The following is a 22,221-nucleotide window of genomic DNA, read 5'->3' as shown; positions in this document are numbered from 1 at the left end:
TTTGCCTCCATCTAAAGCTCAAGAGCTGACTGCATCATGTCTGCGATTTCCCCTAATTCTTTTTCCTTTGCCATTGCCACTTGCTCCTTTTCAGCTGCCAACTACTCCCTTTTTGCTGCTAACTTCTCTAGTTGACTTTGTTTGTCCAACAAGGCCGCTCTCTCAGATTCCTAGGCTGCCCTTTCTAAAGCTAACCTGGCAGCTAACTCCTCCCGAGCTCTCTCAACTGCTACCTGATTCGCCTGACTTCTCCGAAGAGTATAATAGGCCTCCCTATATATCTTCACTACCTCATGAATCAAAGCCTCTACCCTGCTCTCTATACTAGGATCTCTCGTCGTAGCCCAATCCTACTGCATCTCTATAGTCTCCACATCCGGCCATCCCCGCTCCTCAAAGCAAACAGTAAAGACAACTGGACATCCCAATCTCATAAAAGATACAACTCTCTCGAGCTCCTTCACGACTGAGTCCAATGCTTGAGTCTCTGTCAAAGCTAACACCTGGCGAGCTCACGATGCTAGAGACGCTAGAGCTGCTACATCAGCAAAAAATGCCTCCCTCATCCCTGTTTCTTGTGCTACTGAATGTTCTTGTTGCACACCCATCACCACCTCTACCGCTTCCACCATATGCTCAACAACACTATGCGATGGTCCCTCATCCTGAACTAGCTCTGCTACATGTTCCTCCTAAGTACCTCCCTCTGGAAATTCATCCCACGTAGGTGTCTGTATGTTGGCCATCCGAGGGACTAGAGTATGGTGGAACCACGTACTCAAGTAAGTACTCAACCTTTGCACTCTACTCTCCCTATCACGCTCGGGCGATGCCAAGAGTGCTGCATCTACCATAACTACGACATTCGACCCAACTACATCCAAGTGCACACCTGACATACTCTGGCTCTCTGCTAACTCTGGTGTTGGTAAGTCAGGTATCTCCTGTAATGTCCCCATTTTAGCAGTTGACCAAGTGTGTGTGCGTTAGGCTTGTTCTACATGGTCCCAAGGGCTAACAAAGGGTTTAATGGGATCCTGGAGTGTTTTGGCCTAGTCATTTCCAGTTTGGGCCAAAACGAAGTTGATTTACTCAATTTCAGGCATACTTACTATTTTTAGTAAGTCAGCAGGACACAGTGCAGGTCAATTTTGGTGATTGGATTTGATACTCCTCGGTGAGAGCTTTCCGATGAGCTATCACTCGCATTATTCGGAGTTCGATTGCTAATACATTTTAATGCCTGAAGTTTTATTAAAGTAACATCTAATTTAATTGTAAAATATTAAAGTGTTACTTTAATATTTATTTTATGGGGATGTGTACCCAAGGGAGACATAAGGGGTATTTTAATATATGTTTTATATACTACACATCTTTTATCCCACATTGCCCATATAAGTTGAGCGGACCCTTGGAAATAGAATAAAAGGAAGCATTTGTGGCTTCATTAGCCAGGTTGAATATGAGAAGAAATTGGTGTGTGAGTTGCAGCTCCGTTCTTGGCATTTGAGGACCTCTATCCTCTCTTGTAACATTCTAGACGTCATTCCCTTGGGGTTTGGCCTTTGGAATTCTTTGTTATTGGCTTCATTATCAGGCAATTTAGTTGCATTACCAGCTACAGGCAGATTTGGTATTTTGCTCATATCTTCTTCACTACTTTTCCGACGCTTATGCCGCTTTGAGGGAATGATATTACGAAGGTAGTGGACTGATTGAAGGAAAAAGCACTGTAGCACCAAGTTCGAAAGCATGGGTTGGAGTATTATGTCAATACTGCTGAAGTAATTAGTGAGTTGATAACTCTGCCATGTATTTGGTTTTATGAATTCTGAAAATAACATTTTATTAGTAGCAGTTCATTTCCACTTTGCATATTATTGTAGTTTCTTTCTTGTTTATGTTTTATGATACTAATTCCATGCACAAAACACAACAAACAAATAAACGTTTGATTTTCGGAGTTATAAGGGGTTTAAAACATTAAACGGAGAAATAAGAGGTTGAATGCAAACTGTTTGACAAAATTTCTTTCAGCAAATTGGTTTAGTTTTTTGGGACATCCAGGGGTGCCCATTACATCTCCATAGCAATCTCTTCTCTCGCCTCTGGTACGCTCTCTACTGCAGGTGCACCGGTTGCTACTGCTGGTTGTGTTTCTGTAGGTGCTACAGTTTCTGCTACCGGAAGTGCTACAGTAGGGGCTGGCATACTCCCTCGGCTGACAGGTGTTGGCACTTGTGCAAACCCTACGACAAACCCAACTGCTAGTCGGATTGGGGAAGGCCTTACCCCGTGCTACCAGGGTGCTGCCACTATAATGGCCTGCTGAGGTGCTACAATCATCACTATTGGTCGCTATGTCTATTCAAACCTTGGTATGTGAGCCATGTGCAGACCCGCTGGGACCATACAGAAAGTGGCAAATAGTGTAGTGCGTGGAAATAACAAGGGAGTGGCTGTGACAATCTGAACCTCCTTGTCCTCTTCTTCCCCTTCTTTGTCCTCCACATTGTTTTCCTCAGAAGTGTTTCCTGTCGCCCGCTATCCGTATCGCCTCCTGTAACCATCCGGGGTCTCTTCTGTCCTATAGGACCCTTCTGCACAATGGCTAAGTGTCTCCACTGCATGATAGGGCGTTCTCCAGGGCTAATGGCCCAAGTTTCACCTCCAACCTATCCTCTGGAATCATCCGTGCTATAGCATCGAGGAACAGTTCTATGGCATAATGTGGCATATAAAATGTCTTATGCTGGAGGGTCATAAATTCATGCATACGCTCAGCTAGTACCAACACCCAATCGTACATCTTCCTGTTCATTATTCCATTCATCATAGATACCTGCAGAAAGGAGATATCGGATGCCTTAGATGATCCCATAAGCCTGCTCTTGACTAAGTCCATCAAGCATTGCCATGGTCCCTCCTGGATGTCCGTTTTCTTCAAACCCCTTCCTTTTGATGTCTCTGCTAACACTTCCTGCTCTGCTTCAGTCACGTCTCCGCATACCAGCCTAATCAAAAATAGTTTTACCACCTTAGAAATTTTCTTAGGCTGAATCTTCTTGCCCTACGGCCTTGGTATGCCAAACACTCGCTTGAAATCTGCTGCCTTGAATGAAACAACCACGTCGTTGTCCAAGTACTAAAATGTGCTCTTCCGAGAGCCCCTGCCATAAGTCTCGATCATGGCGCCCAGGAAACCCTCGTAATCCCGAATGCAAAAAACAGGCATCTGAATCACCCATTCCACCTGTGCCCTTCTGATGCTGGCTTTTATTGCATGGTCATCAAGAGTTTCTTGCCACCACTTTCTGCAATCCATTCTGCTCAACCCTTCAAATGCTATAGTCTGTGGTGTGATCTCAGTGGTTGCAGGTGCTTGAACCTTATGTTTTTGCTTGCTAGTGCCTTCACTCTAGTTACCTACACTCATCATTTTCATGCCCTTCTCAGCTACAGATTCTTCCAATTGCTTTTTCCACTTTCTCTTGCCTACAGACTCCATTTATTGTTAGGTCAGTTATTTTCTCACACAATTTCTTGTCCTTTCCTAACAGTTTGGATTCGTATGGCCCCTTCTTGAATGGCTCCTATTCCCATACAGATTTCCTATTTTGCCTCCTTCCTTTGTCTGCCCCTGAAGATAAATTGTGATGTCGTATTATGCTGATGTATATTTTCTCTGCAAATCCTCCAGATCTGTATGAAAGCCGTACGCCAGCAAAACATGAAGGTAATCAACAACCCTTCTTCCAATTTCCATACACCTTCAAAGATCTTTAAATTTGTATGGCGATGGTGAGTCTTCAAATCCGTGCCCAAGCCAAGCTAAGTTCTGAATTCCGTATGGCTCAAAACAATTTCTAATTGGCTACCAAATCCGTATTCACCAATAAACCAATTTAAACTTTCAATTGCATACGGAATCCGTATAGCTCCAATCAACAGATGAAACCTTAAAGTGGAACAAATCAAAATCCGTATGGCAGCAATATCCCTTAAGCCTTCGTAATCTGTACATTCTTAGAGAACTGAATCTTCAATTCCATATGGTGGTGATCATGCACTTGGTTCCTCAAATCCGTATGCAATCAAACTGGAACCTGAAAACTGTATTATAGCAACGAAATCTGTACATGTTCAAGCATTAAATTTCACAATCCGTACGCCAAGCGTTATTGTGGAAATCTGTATAGCAAACTGTGAAATCTGTACGCCAAAGTGGAAGGAAAATTCGTATGCCAATCTTCAGAGATCTTTAAATCCATACGGTGATGATTAGTCAAGCAAACTCCATATGCCAAGCTAAGTTTGAAATCCATACGGCGGTAAAACACCTCCAGAACATACAAAACCCGTACACCAGGTTGGGGAATCCGTACATCACTAGGATTTAATCTGCCATCTCCAAACAATCCGTACGGTAAAAATTAGTACAGAGTAACTGAAAGTCCAACCCCCCAAATCCGTACACCAGCAACTGAACAATTTCCAATTGCGGTAGCAATATAATCCGTACGGTGAAAGAACTTTTTTAAAAGTCGTACGACGCTTACAAAAATGAGTGATGCTTTAAAAGCTGTGCGGTGTATGAAACTGTAAATAACCGTACGGTGCATGAAACTTTACAAAAGCTGTATGGTGCATTGCAGTTGTCCTACAGTGCCTTTTCTATTTTTTTTTTTTAAAATTTTGAAATACAACAAACTCAATTGTTCCTCAGGACTTCACTGTTCTACGACGAGGGAGTCGTTCGGACTTCAGTCTGTGATGACAAGGGAATCTTCCTCTCATGGTACATCTTCAGCTTTGACCCATTCACTGCCTAAGGCACTTCTTGTCCATCCAAAGTACACAATTTTATTGCTCCATTGTCACCTACCTCCCTGAATCTGGTATGGCCCAGCCCATCTGACTTTGAATTTGCCTGGTTTGACTTTGTTCCTTCCATCATACTTCAACACCCACTGTCCAGGTTAGAACCTGTTTAGCTTCAGGTGTTTACCATGCCACGCTTTGCGCCTATTCTGCATTACCTCTGTGGCCCACAGTGCTAATTATCGCTACTCCTTGAGCTTGTTTAGATTATGCAACCTCTCCCTCAGGCTTGCCATGTTGCCTAACTTATTTTCCAACACGATCCTCAGGCTTGGTATTATGAACTCCGCTGGTACCACTGAATCTTGTCTGAACATCAACTGAAATGGTGTGTGCCCCATTGTCACCTTGTACTCCGTGCGGTATGCCCAAAGGGCAGAGGGTAATTTTTCCTCCCAGTCCTCAGCTTCAACCGCACAAGACTTGTTCATAATTGATACCAGGATCTTGTTTGTAGCCTTGTCCTATCTGTTTGATCTTGGGTAGTAGGAGCTTGATAATGAATGATAGATCTTGAATTCAGTGCTGAGTAGTCGGATAACATGGTTATCGAAGTGTCCACCCCTATCACTTGTCAACTATAATGGAATCTAGTACCTCATAATGATCTGCTCATAAATAAATCTTATTGTGCTAACGGCCGAGTTATCCGGTAGTGCACGTGCCTCCACCCACTTGGTCAGGTACTTCGTCGCTACGATAATGTATCGGCATCTTCTAGTTCTGCTCACCTTTAGAGGTCCGATGAAATCCAATCCCCATCTTTCATAAAGTTCCTAAGCATGGGAGACGTCCAGCGGCATGAAGTCTCTCTTTAGCGGCTTCCCAGCCCATTGGCAAGTGTCACACCCAACAACACATTCCCATGCGTCATTGTACACTGTTGGCCACCAAAGTCCTGCCAGCAATATCTTCCGTGTCGTGGTATTAGGTCCTATGTGTCCTACTGGACTCTCATGTGCTTCAACGCCCATGGTATTTCTTCCTCTAACACACATCATCGAAGGATATGATCAGGTCCCATCTTGTAGAGTAATCCATTGATCAACTGAAAGATAAGGCTCTTGATTATCAATTTGTGCCCTTCATTAGGTGGCATCTCACTTGGGAACTAACCTGTTGAAAGGTATTCTCCAATGCTTGTGTACCATTTCGGTAGAACTGTAATTTGAAACAACTTTGCATCAGGAAAATCATCGTTCACTCCATTCGCCGGTTCCCTTGTTTTGATTCTCGACAAATGGTCTACGCTGACATGTTTCTTCCCAGCTGTACAATTATTTTGAAGGTGAACTCCTATAACAGAAGCAACCACCTGCTAATTCTTCCTTGAATGACAGGTTTATTGATCATATATAACAGAGCCTGATGGTCGACATAGAACACGAACGGTGTCGCTAGCAAGTAATGACGAAACTTCTGTATGGTGACACCATTCCTAATGCTTCCCGTTCTACTGTACTGTAGTTCTGCTCTGCTTTTGATAGCAATCAGCTAGCAAAGCATATCGGGTGATCCAACCTGTGGCTCCTCGTCTACGCCAAGGTTGCTCTAATTGCATAGTTGGACGCGTCGACATGAACATGAACTCTTTGTTCCAATCTGGATACGCCAAGATGGGAGCCGTAGCCAATCGTACCTTGAGCCCTTCAAATGCCTCATCCTGCTTTTTTTCCCATCTGAACAATTCTCCTTTGCATGTTAACCTGTCCAGTGGGTATGATACCTTGGCTAAAATTTTGATGAACCTTCTGTAATAACCTATGTGTCCTAGGAAAGATTTTAACTCCATTACATTGGTGGATGGTTGCATTTCCAATATGACTCTGACTTTGTCCGGATCTGTCTTCAATCCTTCCTTACAGACTATGTGTCCGAGCAACCTTCCCTAGGAAACCATGAATCTGCACTTCTTCGGATTTAGGGCTAGGCGCACCCGTCGACATCTCTCCATACATTTGCCTAATGCTGCCAAATGTTTGTCCTTGGCACTGAATATGGACCAATCATCCAAGAATGCCTTGAAGTTTCTGATGGACATTTTTTCAAAGATGTGTAGTATGATCCGCTGGAATGTAGCAGGCGCATTGCACGGGCTGAATGGCATCCGTTTGTATGCGTACACCCCATCTTCTACAACAAATGTCGTTTTCAGTTTGTCCTCCTCTGCTATGGAAATTTGATTGTATCCAGAAAACCCATCCATAAAGGAATAAATTTCATGTCTTGCGACCTCCTACAATATACTGTCTATAAATGGAATCGAGAAGGGATCCTTGATTGTGACTGCATTAAGGCATCTAAAGTCAACGCATATCCAAATCTAGGTGGTGTCCTTCTTTAGTGAGATTACTATGGGTGACACTCATTCACTTGTCTGAACCTTGAAACTAATACAAGCTTCCAGCATCCGATTGATCTCTTTTGTAACCCGTGCCGCATGGTTCCTATTCATCCTATAGGGTCGCTTCCGTATAGGTACTGCTCCTTCAACCCGCGGGATGCGGTGTACACACAACTCTGGTGGTACTCCTTTCAGATCCTTGTATGTCTCTGCGAATACATCTTTGTATTCCAAAAATATCTTGAATGCCACTACTTTGAGTACTGGATCCCAGTTATCTCCCACTAGTATGTTCTTTGGTTCATCTTCATCCCCCAAATTCATTGTTTACAATGTGGCTTTGTTGTATTTGATGGGCTCTCCCTCAGTGAATGCATGGGCGGGTATTTCATCGAGCGGCGCATCCCCCTCTTTTACTTCCGTGAATTCTCTTGGAAATCCATCATCGTTGTGTCCTTCCTCTAGTGTCAGTACGTTGCAACTCTGAAACAGTTCATAGTCCTCCATCTATCAGTGGTAGAGACCGTTCACTTAATCCAAATCATCATCTCTTTCGAACCACAGGACTCCCTCCTGATCTGGTTCCATACGCTGCCTCCCTTCATCCTCTTCTTCTTTGGAATCTGATGACAGAGCTTCTTCCCTGACCATTTGGGTGTGTAAATCACAAATGAATTTTTTCCCTTTGCTCTCGAATGACAAAGTATTTTTCTTCCAGTCATGTTTAACTTTGGCTTGTATGAGCCATCCTCGGCCCAAAATGGCATCATATGCTTTCCTCTTGAGCGGGATGACAACGAAGTCCAGTAGGAATGGCTGTGTGCCAATCGTCACCGGTTGTGCCATCAGGACGCCGAGAGGCTTAATGTTGTGTTTGTCCGCTGTCAGCAATTGGAATGTAGGTGGCCACAACGCCTGCTGTCCCAATCTCTTCCAAGTATCCTTAGGTAAAACATTCACGCCGGACCCTTCGTCGACAATTGTGTCTGTCAACACATTTCCGAAAATCCCATCTCAACAACCGTTGGATGCCATCTGGATGAGAGGGCTAGCAACATCAGATCTTCCACACTTGCGCCACCTTCTTTCTCCCTTGTTCTATTGGTAACTTGGTAGTTGGAGCAATGTTCGTGAGTGCCGAACAAAGTTGAGGCATTGTGAGCAACAAATCGTTTTGACTGGTACCTCGGTTTGTAATATCTGTCATACGATGTTCTGTTCCGCGCAGTTCCTTGCTGAGGTACCGGCAGTATCTTTCAGGTGTGCTTTCTCCGCCTATGTTGCTTTTTGAAGTTCGGTCCGTGCCTCCTCCAGTCTCTTCTTTTCTTCTGTCGGGACAGGGTACATTTTTGCTTGCTTCCGTGTGATGGCCAAAACCTCCTCTTCGTCCATCCCGATGGTGATCAAGTTTACTCCCGACTTCGAGCACTTGGCATCTTCGTGATCGCCAGGCCACACCATCTGCATAATAATTTTGGTCTTCTTGCTATTGTACAGTCTCGGACAAAGTGGCCTCACAAATTGCATGCACAGCATTAAACAATCGGCCATCCGTTCGCATTGTACTGAATTCGACTTCGGCTGCCATTGTTATTGTTATTGTTTGCATTGTTATTGTTTTTCCCATGCCAATTATTTCTGTATCCTCCCGATGTAGCACCCTCCGTACTGGTGTTCCTACTCCCTCTTGACACGGAAGCCTCCTGTGTCAAGAACACTTGCTAGGGTCCTCTTGTTTTCATATTGAAAGGGCATTCCTTTGTGGAATGTCCCATGATCTGGCAAATCTCACAAAATTGGTCCTCCAGACAGGATCCCTTCATATGGCCTTCTTTCTTGCACTCAGTGCACCATAGCTCATTTCCCTTGTTCTCCTTCTGTTGTTCTTAAATTCTTTCATCATTCGGACCATATCCTTTTGGAGGGCTTGGACCTTCTTGTTGCTGCCTTCATCATCGTTGTTATCTTCTTCTGAAGGCGTGTCGTCATCTAAATCGGATGAGCTATTCTTCTTTTTTTTTTTTGTCTTCTGTTCACTTTCTAAGTTCATTCCTTGATTGTATGCTTTAGTGTATGACGCTGGTAACACAATCTTCATCTTTTTCCGCAATTTCGGGCGTAGGCCTTCAATGAACCATCTTTTTTGCAACCCATCTGCCGGCTTATTTTCCATCTAATTTATTAAGTCCTTTAATTTCCTGGTGTAGACTCAGACTATTTCATTCTTCCGCTATTTTGTGTCGTATATCTCGACTACAATCTCATTGTCATCATGTAGCAATTGAAATTCAGTGGTAAATTCTTTTATAACATCATCCCAATAGGTTAATTTTTGCGGATCCGTATCGGCATACCAAGCGATTGCTACCCCCCTTAGGGTTGCCGAAAATTGTCGAACTCATTCATTTGTATTTGTTACGCCATTCGCCTTCCAAATTGTTTCACACGTTTTACAATGTCGGACTGGATCGGCTGCTCCATCACCATCAAATTTTGGCAACTTTTCCTTTGGTCCTGCCATCACTATTCAAGGTTGAGGGGTTTGTTGTGTACTTGCGCTATTTTGCATTCCCGCGTTGTTCTGTACACCCACGCTGTTCTGCACACCTGCGCTATTCTACACACTCGCACTGTTCTCAACACCCACGCTGCTTTTGACAATCATGCTATTTGGTGAAGAAGGGTTTTCGTCAACTGAAGCTATCCATTCCAGAAGTGTATCTCAAACGAAGAGTTCACTCCACGCTCGTGCTCCCTTGAGTTTAGAAACTCCTCCCTTGCTTCTACCACCAAATCTCGCCGCTATTAAGTCTCCTTCAACAATTCTTCAGTGCTATAGTGTCCATCAGGAATTTGCTGAAACCTTTGTCTTTTTCGGCTTGTCGTGCCAAAATTAAATTTTTCTGCACGGTGTGTATTTCGTCCTTTTCTTTAAGCTTATTCTTATTATTGTTCAGCTGATTCGGCATTTAGTCTTCATCCGTCTGCCTTCGTACCAAGTCCATCAGGCAATGGCGCCAAATGTTTACTATACTAGGTAAAGAAGTCAACACGTACAGATAATAGATAAGAAAAGCAGAACTCCTTGTATTATTCGCATATGCCAAAGACATTACATTATGCTTATGATGATTTGCAATGACCCAAAAGGGTGTATAAATACTTTCCGAAGAACCTTCCCGAAGGGGTCCATCGACTACATGACAATTACCGAAGGGCCCGTCGGCTACATAAAAAGAACCTTCTGGAAGGGATTTGTCAGCTGATACACAATTTTACAGACGACAAAGAATCAGATACTAAGGACTGCATTGATGAAGAATGAACAGTACGTATTACTTGTAAGAATAATGCATTTGATACAAGTATGAAATATGAACAGCATACTGAGGTAAGTATCTTCAAAGACCCTATGATAATATTTGTTAGCAATATGCTTAGGGTTATGTTTTTGAATTATCACCATCTTTTTTTCAAAGATTTTTCTTCCATGTATACTGACCCAATGAATAAAGCAAGAGATCAGATGTTTGATTTAAATGATATTGAAATGTATTTCTTCTCATATGATCCTATTGATAAGGCAAAGGCAAATTATCCTGAACAAGTGATGAAAAAGATGCATGTGCTATGTGATGTTTATTTGTTATGTTCTAACCGATCAGATTCTGCTAGGGAACAACATGATCCATCTACTTCAGCAAGGTTCAAAGTGTTGAAAGATCAAAATCGGGTGTTCAATAGAGGAAAGGATCAGTGTTCATTTCTGGAGACCTCCAACCACCCAATTTCTCACTGTACACCATGTTAAGTGTGATACTTGGTCTGTTCTTCCACAGATAGCTGAGATCTCGCTATGCTCACAGGGAGCATACGTCCCAAGAAAGAGCCACTGATGGAGCCCATTTTTGGCCAATTCATCAAGGAGCGCACTTTGCACAAATATGAAGTGCAAGTTGTTTTAGGATCATGTGATATCCCATGTTCAACAACAAATAAATGGGTTGTTAAACATCTTCAAAATTTCTGAAAATATGTGATAGTTGATACTCCTTAGCACACCAAACTGCTGATGATAGCAGTTGCAGATTTAAAGCTAAGAATGTAGTCTTGTTTAACAACAACAAATGAATGGGTTGTTAAACATCTTCAGAATTTCTGAGAATGTGTGATAGTTGATACTCCTCAGCACACCAAGCTGCTGATGATAGCAGTTGCAGATTTAAAGCTAAGAATGTAGTCTTGTTTAACATCAGGGAGGTCTGTGAAGTTTTCAGTAAAAGTATGTGATCCTAGGATCATACACTTTATCCTGATAGGTGTAGGTAAATCTCAGTGATCTATGATAGCAAGCAGTAGTTACAAAATGTCCACTCCAGATGTCCTATATCAATGATTCTTGATAATCTTTGTTGTCACTTTGCAACATATACAAGTGAACAAGATAAACTGGAGGTTGCACTTTTTGAGGAGACATGGCAAGTGTCTGAAGCAACAAGACCAGATCTTGTAATATTTGTAGTGGATAGTAGTATTGGACAAGTGGCATTTGATCAAGCACAAGCATTTAAAACAGAGTGTTTCAGTGAGAGCTGTCATTATCACCAAAATGGACAGTCATGCAAAAGGTGGAGGTGCACTTAGTGCTGTTGCAGCAACCAAGATCCTGTTATATTCATAGGTACAGGAGAGCACATGGATGAATTTGAAGTATTTGATGTCAAGCCACTTGTTAGCCGAGTCCTAGGGATGCGAGACTGGTCTAGTTTCATGAACAAAATTCATGAAGTGATGCCCAAAGAGCAATAGTCTGAACTTCTGCAAAAGTTGTCAGAAGGCACCTTTACTCTGTGAATCTTGTAAGAGCAGTATCAAAACCTCCTCCAAATGGGACCATTTAATTGGGTTTCTTCCATGATTCTTGGATTTAGTGCTGAGTTGATACCTAAGGGCCAAGGAAAAGGGAAGTCACCCTCATGTAAAAAAGTCCATGACTAATGATGAAATAGATAGTACAAATCCAAAACTTATGACAGAATCATGGATAATGCATTTGGCACAGGGAGCAAGTTGCACTATAAAGGAAGCTAAGGAGATGCTTGAAGAGTATAAACGTGAAGGAACTCTCCATCATTTTGCGTTAAAAATGATTGGAGGCTTTATGCAAATGATTTAAACCCAAACCAGACCAAATATGCAAACAGAGCCACTGAAACATCGATTTTTTGTGTTAAATATTACCAATCATTAATAAACTTACATTAATTTTGTGTTCTTTCGCAGGTTCGGTGAGTATATGCTCAAGAAAAGTAAGTTTCGAACCACAAACATCAAAGGCACCCGGAGCACTCACGCCACAATTCAGAGGTTTTAATTTGTACTTGTGGATCAATGGAAAACCACCCATGTTAGTACCTGGGAAGATTGCGGTGATTTTTTCAGATAGCAGTAACCCTGAATCATCACTCTGAATTTGATCTGAGTGTCTTGTGGAAAGCAAGGTAGAACACACCTTTTCATCTCAGTCAAAACTGGGTATTGTGATAGGAAGAAGTCCAACACATTGACGAATAGAAAGTTCACAGGAAGGCAGTCACGAGAGTCAAAGAGATTATATTCGGTTCTGCAAGGAGATTCAAGCATGTATCTCAAGAATTAATGAATACACACCTGAGCGGATGGATGCAAAGGAGGTCGAGCAAGGAGTAGGGTAAATCTGCTAATGCCAAGATATGTCTGCACATGGAGACGAATTATCATTTGTGGGTGAAAAAGCAAGAATTATTTGCAAGCATGGCAGATGCAAAGGATAGCATATGCTGATTAAGAAATATAAAAAAGGCCAATAATTAGAAAGCCAGTTATATCATAACACAATGAAACTATATTTAAACCATATCAAACACTTAATATTGGTCAGTTATTAGTCATAAAGAGTTGCATCATTTTGAAAAGATTAGGAGCCGAATGGGTGTGTCTATTCACCCACACACCCTTTTACATTTATAAATATAGATGTAAAAAATCAAGAGAGATATACAAATCCATATTCATATATTTTAAAATTTTACCTATCCTATGCTCTATGATGTATTATATTTTTCAATGGGCAGAGAAATGAATGTTTGAACTAAGCCCATGGATTTGAGTTAGTGTGTGGATTTTGTGCGACCCAAAAATGTTCGCAATAGATGGATCATCTGTAAGGAATGTCTTCATTGTGATTTTATTTCCGGTAAAATTATTTATTTTACATTTCGGAGTTTTAAACTATTATTAAGTTGTCCTTTATAAATGTTTTTTATTATTTTCTATAAATATTTTAATATTCGAATAAGTGGACTGGGTCATTATTGCATTTTAAGTTAGATAAACATAAATATTGTGAAATATTTAATTATTTTCGTATTTATGTCTAATTTGTCTCCGCAGGAGTTAAAGTGCATTTTAGACTAGTTTAAATTGCGTTCATATAATTGATCCGTCGCATTTTGAATTATTAAAATTGTTTATAGTTAAAATATATTAAATTTGATAAAGTTGTACGTTTCAACTTATAATATTGACTCTGATTGCCCATTTAATTAAGCACTGGTCTTTTACTCCTAATTCATAATCTATATGTTGGCAACTGTTTCATTTCTTTCCATTGAAGAATTAATATATTCATTTGTTGCAATCATCTGTAATAATCACTTTTATTTTAAAAACATTCATACAATTATTTACTTTTATCCTTAATTCGTTATTTGCAATCTTAAAGCCTTCTATAATTCTTGTCGTTTTGAAAGCTTTCATCGCATTCGCGTTCTAATCAATCTGCTATAAGCATCTTGGATCTAAGTGTTCTATCCAGGATCAAGTACAGCCGGCTCAGTTTTGCAGAGTTGGAGGCGTAGGGGATTTGGATCGCGTCGATCAATCCCATCAAGTTGGCCAAAATCAGTTAGATACCAAGCATCGAGCAGGCAAGGCTTGTAGGTTTCTAACCAATTATTTTGATTACCAACATTATCCTCTGGATATTATTGTAAATCTTCATCTGGTTACAAATTAGGCTTTATATTCAAAAATCTGCTTGAAGCGAAATTGCTTTGGTTGTATTTGGAATACATTTTCAGAACTAATTCATGTTATTGTACTTATGTTATTACTTATTGCAAAATCATCAAAAATATAAAACAATCAAACCCTTCTGCAACTTATGTATAGCTCTGCAAGAAAATTTTAATAAACAAGGAAAACAAATTTTTAAAAAATAATAAAATTACAGCAAATCAGCAGAAGAGATCCATCAAGGATCTTTCAATGGTATCAAAGTTATGCTTCTTGCCAGCCTGTTGGGTTAAACAAATTTTATTTCTATGCATCCAAGAAGAGCTGATGTAAACAAATTTTATACAAGCAGAAGAGCTCAGAAAGAGCATGAGTTTGGAATAGACCAGGAACCTATCATGGCAGAAGAAGAGGTGGGCGGCAGAGGGAATCAAGATGACGAAGAGAGAGAGATGGTGCGGACCTTATTCACTACTCAGCCCAGAATCGCCTAGACTTTAGATAGATTACAGAATACCTTGGAGCGTTTCGAGATGGGTGGACACAAAGGCAGGCGAAGTAGATTAGTTTCAGTGGCTGGTAGTCAGTGCAACCATCAGTCCCATTCTTTAGTTGGGAGCTCCCTTCATTCCTCTAGGCAACATCGCTATTGTACACCTACTACGAATAGACAATTGCTTCCTCAATTCATACCAAGTGAACAGCCAGCACAGGTGGAACCACCAGAGGTGGACTTCTAGGAGTCAGTTTTGGCGGCCACAGCTGAGTGGAGAGCTCTACCCCCTGAGGTTAGGGACGTCTTCCCTCTTCCCCAGTATTGTGCACAGCGTAAAGATACAACTAGGTTCAGGGGAGATTGTGGTTATAGACCACCACAGCAGTAGCAGAACTATGACCTCAATAGAGCTATTCGGAAGATCACATTGACTACATATAATGGCTCAAGAGATACGAGTGCACGAGCTTGGGTTCACAAGCTGGATATATATCTTTCATTATGGCGCATGCCTGAGCGTGAGGCTATTCAATTTGTTGTGTTGCATCTAGAGGGGATTGCCTATAATTGGTGGCACCATGGATTGGTCACCCAGGATCACGCCTTAGTACATTCCTATGCTGAGTTCACAGAGCGACTCATTACACAGTTTGACCATAAGGATACAAAACTTTACTATATAGAGTTGGCTCATCTAAGACAAACTAGTCATGCAGAAGCTTATATTAATGAGTTCCAACGTATTGCGGTTATGGTACTTGATATGCGCCAGAAGCGTAGTGTGATGCTATTCATTGAGGGATTGCAGGACAGGCTTAAGGGATTGGTTCGTGCTTTCCAGACAGCCACTCTTAAGGATGCTATTGATGTGACATTGAGACTGGACACCACTCCTACTTATCCATCGGATAAAAGGCCATTCAGAGATTCACAGCCTCCACAGAAGGCAAACACCTCATAGCTTAGGGATGGTCAGTCAACTAGACCTCCTAGGATGGATCCAGCGACACAAAATGATTTGAGGAGGAAGAAACTATGCTTCTCATGCAAAGAACCTTGGGAGCTTGAGCACCGTTGCATGGGTAAAGGAAAGGTTCATTTGATTGAGGTGACTTCTGAGTTAGGAGATGAGGATGTGCCCGACACTGATGTTGAGGATAGTACAAAGGATGTTGAGCAGGTACAGACACAGTTAGATTTAGATACCCCTGAGCCCATGGTGTCAGCCAAAGTAGCTATGGCTACCCTCTCCAGCTATCCTAAGTTTCATGCCTTCTGCTTGAGAGGTACACTAAAGGGTGAGCAGGTCACAAGCTTGGTAGACATAGGTACCATGCGTAACTTTATCGATCAGAAGTTGGTTGAGAGGCGTGGGTTACAGTATGAGGAGTTTGGTGGTTTTGGAGTAAAGGTGGTGGATGGTGCAGTTTTGGGTTGCACCAAACAGATTTCAAAGCTTAGTATTTAGATTGGGGATTATACTCTGATCGTTGATTTTTATGTGCTTCTTATAGAGGATTATGATGTGGTTTTGGACATGCAATGGTTACAAGGTATTGGGCATTACATTATTGATCACCACCATATGCAGTTAGAGTTCCTTTCTGGTTGGAAGAAGATTATTTTGAGGGCAGCTTCAAATGGTGGGCCTAGAGAGGTGAATTCTTGCAGGATGGAGACTATCCTTAGACCTAATGATGTGCTTTGGACTACGCATTGTTTGGTTAAGTCCAAAACACCCACACCTCAGGATAATCGTGTATTTCATGTTGACATTCAGTAAGTGATGGATCGTCATGGGAGAGTTTTTGGTGACATACCTCCTGGAGTGCCTCTAGATAGAGGTTTTGAGCATGGTATAGAGTTGGAGGATGGAACAAAGCCAGTAATGACTACACCATATCGTCATCCTAGGGCCTATAAGGATGAAATTGAGAAGACTATTCATGAATTGTTGGATATGGGTTTCATTCAGCCAAGTTCTAGCCCCTTTGCTTCTTCAGTAGTGCTTGTTAAGAAGGATGGGACTCTACGGATGTTTGTAGATTACAAAGCGTTGAACAAAAGGACAATCAAGAATAGATATCCTATTCCACGCATTGATGAGCTTCATGAAGCTATTTACTTCTCTAAGATTGATCTTCGCTCTGGCTACCATCAGATATGTGTACGAGCAGAGGATGTACACAAGACTGCCTTTTGTTGTCACTTTGGACACTATGAGTTTCTGGTAATGCCCTTTGGCCTTACCAACATACCAGCTACTTTCTAGTCCTGTATGAACCGTATCTTCAACAAGCAGTTGAGGAAGTCAGTTCTAGTATTTTTTGACAACATATTGATTTACAGTCGTACTTGGGAGGATCATATCAAACATGTTGAGGAGGTACTTAGCATAATGGAGAGTCAGTTTCTATTTGCTAAGCTATCCAAATGTGAGTTTGGATTGAGGGAGGTATTATATTTGGGTCATGTGATCAGTGTTGATGTGGTGAAAGTGCATGAGGAGAAGATTCAAGCAATTCAGAATTGGCCTAGCCCTCAGAACATTACTGAGTTACGTGGATTCCTTGTTTTGTGTGCTTATTACAGAAGATTTGTGAAAGGTTTCTCTCAGTTGGCAGCACCTTTGACAGATCTCACAAAGAAAGGGGCGTTCAGATGGATAGAACTAGCACAGGGGGTCTTTGATAGACTCAAGGACGTTATGAGTTCTTGTCCCATTTTGGCACTACCTGATTTCTCGTAGCCATTTGTCCTAGAGTGCGATGCATCGGGCTTGGGTATAGGAGCAGTATTGATGCAGAATAGACACCCAATTGCCTATGAGAGCAAGAAGTTGCAAAATAATGAAAGGTTGTACTCTACCTATGATAAGGAAATGTTGGCAATTATGCATGTGTTAGCCAAGTTTAGACAGTATCTTGTTGAAAGCAAAGTTGTGGTAAGAACTACCCATAACAGTCTGAAATATTTCCTAAATCAAACAGAGCTCAATGATCGACAACAAAAAAGGGTTAGCGAAATTCAGGCCTATGACTTCGATATCAAATTCATAAAGGGGAAGAATAATACTGTGACTGATGCACTCTCTAGGAAACCCTCATTTGCTGCCCTATGTTCATTGAGCGAGATTTCAGCATATTGGAAGGCTCAACTTTTAGCTGAGTACTCCAAGAATCAGCATGCTTGTGAGATCATGGAGGGTTTGATAGTGGATGACAGATATGGCGTGGTAGATGATATTATCTACAAGGGCAGGGTTTATCTTGTTCCGGATTCTTAGTTGAAGGAACAAATTTTGCATGCTCTCCATGATACTCCTACAACAGGACATCCAAGATATGGTAAGACTTATAGGGAGGTTCGTGAGAGATTCTATTGGAAGGGTCTCAAAGATGATGTTTTACGCCATGTCTGGGAGTGTATGACTTGTTAGCAGAACAAGTCGGAGCATACCTACCCAACGGGTTTATTGTAGCCCTTACCTATACCAGAACAAAAGTGGGCAGGGGTCTCTATGGATTTCATTACAGGTCTTCCTCGGGTTCAAGGGAAAGATTGTATTTATGTTGTTGTGGATAGGCTAACCAAGTATGCCCACTTCTTTCCCATTGCATTAGATTTTACAGCATCACAGGTGGCTGAGTTATTTTTCAGAGAGCTATTTAGACTCCATGGTCTTCCCAAGACCATTGTGAGTGATAGGGACAGCAAGTTCATGAGTTCCTTTTGGCAAGAACTTTTCAGGCTAACAAGCACTGTGTTGACACCTAGTACTAGTTACCACCCTCAAACTGATGGACAAACCGAAATTTTCAACAAGTGGGTTGAGGGATATTGGCATAACTATGTATTAGGGCAGCAAAAAGCATGGGTACGTTGGTTGTATTTGAGCAAGTATTGTTATAATGCCACGCACCATATGCCCATTGGCATGACGCAGAGCTCTCTATAAATAGGAGGCATTATCTTTCATTGATTTGGCACTTAATGACAGTAGAGTACCCTTGGCTCAGGATTGGTTACAAGAGAACCAGGATATCATGAGATCTCTCAGGGAGAATTTATAGCAGGCTCAGAATCAGCAAAAGATATATGCTGACAAGCACAGGATTGAGAGAGCATTTGAGGTGGATGATATGGTCTTTTTGTACTTACAACCATATCGACAAAGCACCCTAAAAAGGGGGGGGAGCTGAAAAGCTCCAACCACATTTTTATGGTCCATACCGGGTCAATAGGCGAGTGGGGGAGGTTGCATATGAGGTTGAGTTACCACCTGGCAGTAAAATTCATAATGTATTCCATGTATCCCGCCTAAAAAAGGCACTTGTACAACATATTACAATTTCACCTGAGTTACATCCCATGGATGAGGAAGGTAAATTGATTTTGGTTCTTGATGAGAAACTGGAGGTAAGGGAACAGCAGTTGAGAAGCAGGGTGATTCAAGAGTATTTAGTATGATGGAGAGATCTTCCCATAGAGGATGCCACTTGGGAGGGTGAGAGCATTTTACAGCATCCAGCATTACAGTTGCTTGTGGGCTGACAGGGTTGGATAGAGACCCAGTATGGTTGTACAGTGTTGGGAATTTGGTGTTCTGGCAATTGTTGTTCAGTTTGGAGATGTTCCTTGTTTTTAGGAGGTAGTTCCTACAATTATGGGTTATTCCTACTTTTTAGGAGGGATGATCATGCCCAGGGTTAGATCTCCATGAGATGATTCCTTGAGTTCAATTTCAGAGGAATAGGGTTTGCTTCCTAAGTTTTAGGAGCATCCCTAGATTTTAGGGATGTGATTACTAGTGGATCCTTGATTTCCAACTTCAATCACAGACAGGTGATAGGATGATTTCATGGTTTGTGGTGTCATTGGGGCATTTTGTAGCTACTTGGGTTATGTTTTTAATATTTCCTAAGTTAGCATTTAATAATTAAATAAGGCTAAGGTATAGCCATTTTGGAGTAATAAGGAGTTTTCAGCCTCATCTAGATGCATATCCCTTGGTGTAATAGCTCATTGGAAAGGTCTTGAACTTTTCTAAATATTTCTCTTTTGACTCAGAGCATTTCGGTGAACGGATTTCTTTCTATTGGGAAAAAGGTCATTTTCTGGATACTTGACCACTTAAAAAATGAGAAATATATTATTTTATAACCCAACGCCACATGGAGACACTTTTAAGTTTCAAGTTAAGTATGGTGAGTTATAAGGAGGTAAAAACAAAGTTCTAAGGCATTATTGACATATTACATCTTGGATTTGTGATTTGGGTTCTGATTGAGCTTTCAACACTTGGGATGCCAACCCCACTTGCTTTGCCTGTTTGGGACGTAGGCCCCAAAACAATGGTTTGGATTCGTTGCAGTTAGAAGCATCTTGGAGATTGTGCATTATTTTTTCTAGGAAACGCAATATTGAGTCAGAGTTTTAGCTGGGGTTTGGGCATTCTATCCACATGTGGGCACTTTGCAGCTATACAGCAGCACCTGGCAACCATATTCTTTCCCACGTGCAACATTTAAGAGCTAGAACCTGGCTGTAGCTTCCTTCTGGGCTCATATTTCTCCTTCACGCCTTCGGGTTGGGCTTATCCTTGGTTGTAATCATCTGGATATTATTGTAAATCTTTATTTGGTTACAAATTAGGCTTTCTATTCAAAAATCTGCTTGAAGAGAAATTGCTTTAGTTGTATTTGGAATACATTTTCAGAACTGGCTCATGTTATTGTACCAATGTTATTATTTATTGCAAAATCATCAAAAACATAAAACAATCAAACCCTTCTGCAACTTCTATCTAGCTCTGCAAGAAAATTTTAATAAACAGGGAAAACAAATTTTTAAAAAATAATAAAATTACAGCAGATCAGCAGAAGAGATCCATCAGGGATCTTTCAAATTCAACCCACCCTATTCTGTTGCCTATAATACATCGCTCGGATCTAACAAATCGGAGGACCAACTTTTGGCAAATATTAATTGAAGGATTATTTGTGTTCAATCTCCATTATTGTCTGGATTTTATCTGATGAATTTGGGACTACAAGTTTATGCTTGAAAGACTGAAAACACCTTCCATCCGTACATCAGCAACACGCAACATTGCCCATACCATATGGCCACGAGTCTCTACCACATGACCATTGTTCTTGTCCACCATATGGCCCACACCTGTCCACCGTACATCTTCACAAACCGTATGGCCTTTAATCATCTGTATACGACTGGCCTATCGTCTCCATTCCCTCATACCGTACGGGCACCCAAATACCGTACAGTTGCCCCCCCTTGTGTTTCCTATAACACATCTTCTATCCAATATCATACCATACAACTTGTACTGTACGGCCTCCCCATTGTTTGTACATTTGCATTTGGCATCTGTACACCAACTCGACCTAACTGTACTGCCCTTCAGAATACCATATGTGTTTCATCTGATTGCCATTTTCGGAGAAAGATTGTTTGAGAGTAGTTGCAGGGGACGAATCATCACATCATCCTTGATTATAAGCTACATTTACTTAATGTATGTTGTTAGTACCAGTCCCGCCACTATATAGCTTATGCTTGTAATCTATTTTCATATATCCCTTATTTCCTGGATGCTAGACTTTAGTTTGATTATTGAGTGTTTGATTACTACATTATGTTACTCCCAAGCTTGGATGTTGCTGAGCAGAAGAAGATAAGGTAGCTGTGAATACTGTGGCTTCATCTATTCTCCAGTTCCCTAATATTCTTCTCTATTTCCCCTAAATACAATTGATCCAGTAGACACTTATTACAGATTTACTATCAGTGTATGCATCAAAATCATTATTCAATGCCAACCGGATGTTCTTTATTGATATCAACAATAGAAAGCCCTCGATATATGTCTGCTTAATGCATGTTGTTCTTTGCATAATATCTTCTAAGATAATGGTATGAACTTGTCTGATATATGGTTCTCTGCAATCACAAGTGATTATGGTCTTTGTATGTGCTATGTGATCGATATGAGTGTCTTTTTATTTCTCCTTGAATTAATATAATTCACAGACCTTATCTTTCTTATACCAATCGCCGCCTGTGTTTTAACTATCTTTTAACTATCCATTATATGGATTGTAATCTCTTTCTTTCTAGTTCGATCCTTTTTCACTTATTGAACTCAATGTCCTATCATCCTTTCCACTGATCAGAGGAAGTATATAATCGTTGGATTTGATTGGATCTTGACCTGGTTCAATCACTCGTGTATATTCTTCCCAACAGCCAGTCTAAGACTTAGAAACTCCAAAATCGATCCTAGCCTTGACATCCCTCACCCTGTGTTCTCTATTCAGTTCCCATTTTTATATTTTCTTTGTCCATGTTCCTTCCAACTGGGATTTGTCCGTTCTGAATGCTCTATTCTTCTGAATCCAATCTCCTTCTACACGTCAAG

At 41.2% G+C, this 22,221-nt stretch overlaps 1 protein-coding gene and 1 pseudogene across 6 annotated transcripts in view; one reads left to right on the top strand and one right to left on the bottom strand.

The window, feature by feature from the left end:
• LOC149545768 (Pentatricopeptide repeat (PPR) superfamily protein) overlaps positions 1 to 22,221 on the bottom strand; it is a 242,033-nt gene that overhangs the window by 144,389 nt on the left and 75,423 nt on the right. The window lies entirely within an intron of this gene.
• LOC149545771 (signal recognition particle subunit SRP54 2 pseudogene) lies at positions 11,621 to 14,778 on the top strand (annotated as a pseudogene).

This window comes from Cupressus sempervirens, chromosome 7 (genome assembly GCF_028749045.1).
Source record: "Cupressus sempervirens isolate cs-2001-9-10 chromosome 7, ASM2874904v1, whole genome shotgun sequence".
Lineage (NCBI taxonomy): Eukaryota > Viridiplantae > Streptophyta > Pinopsida > Cupressales > Cupressaceae > Cupressus > Cupressus sempervirens.
This window is presented reverse-complemented; position numbering and strand designations above follow the sequence as displayed.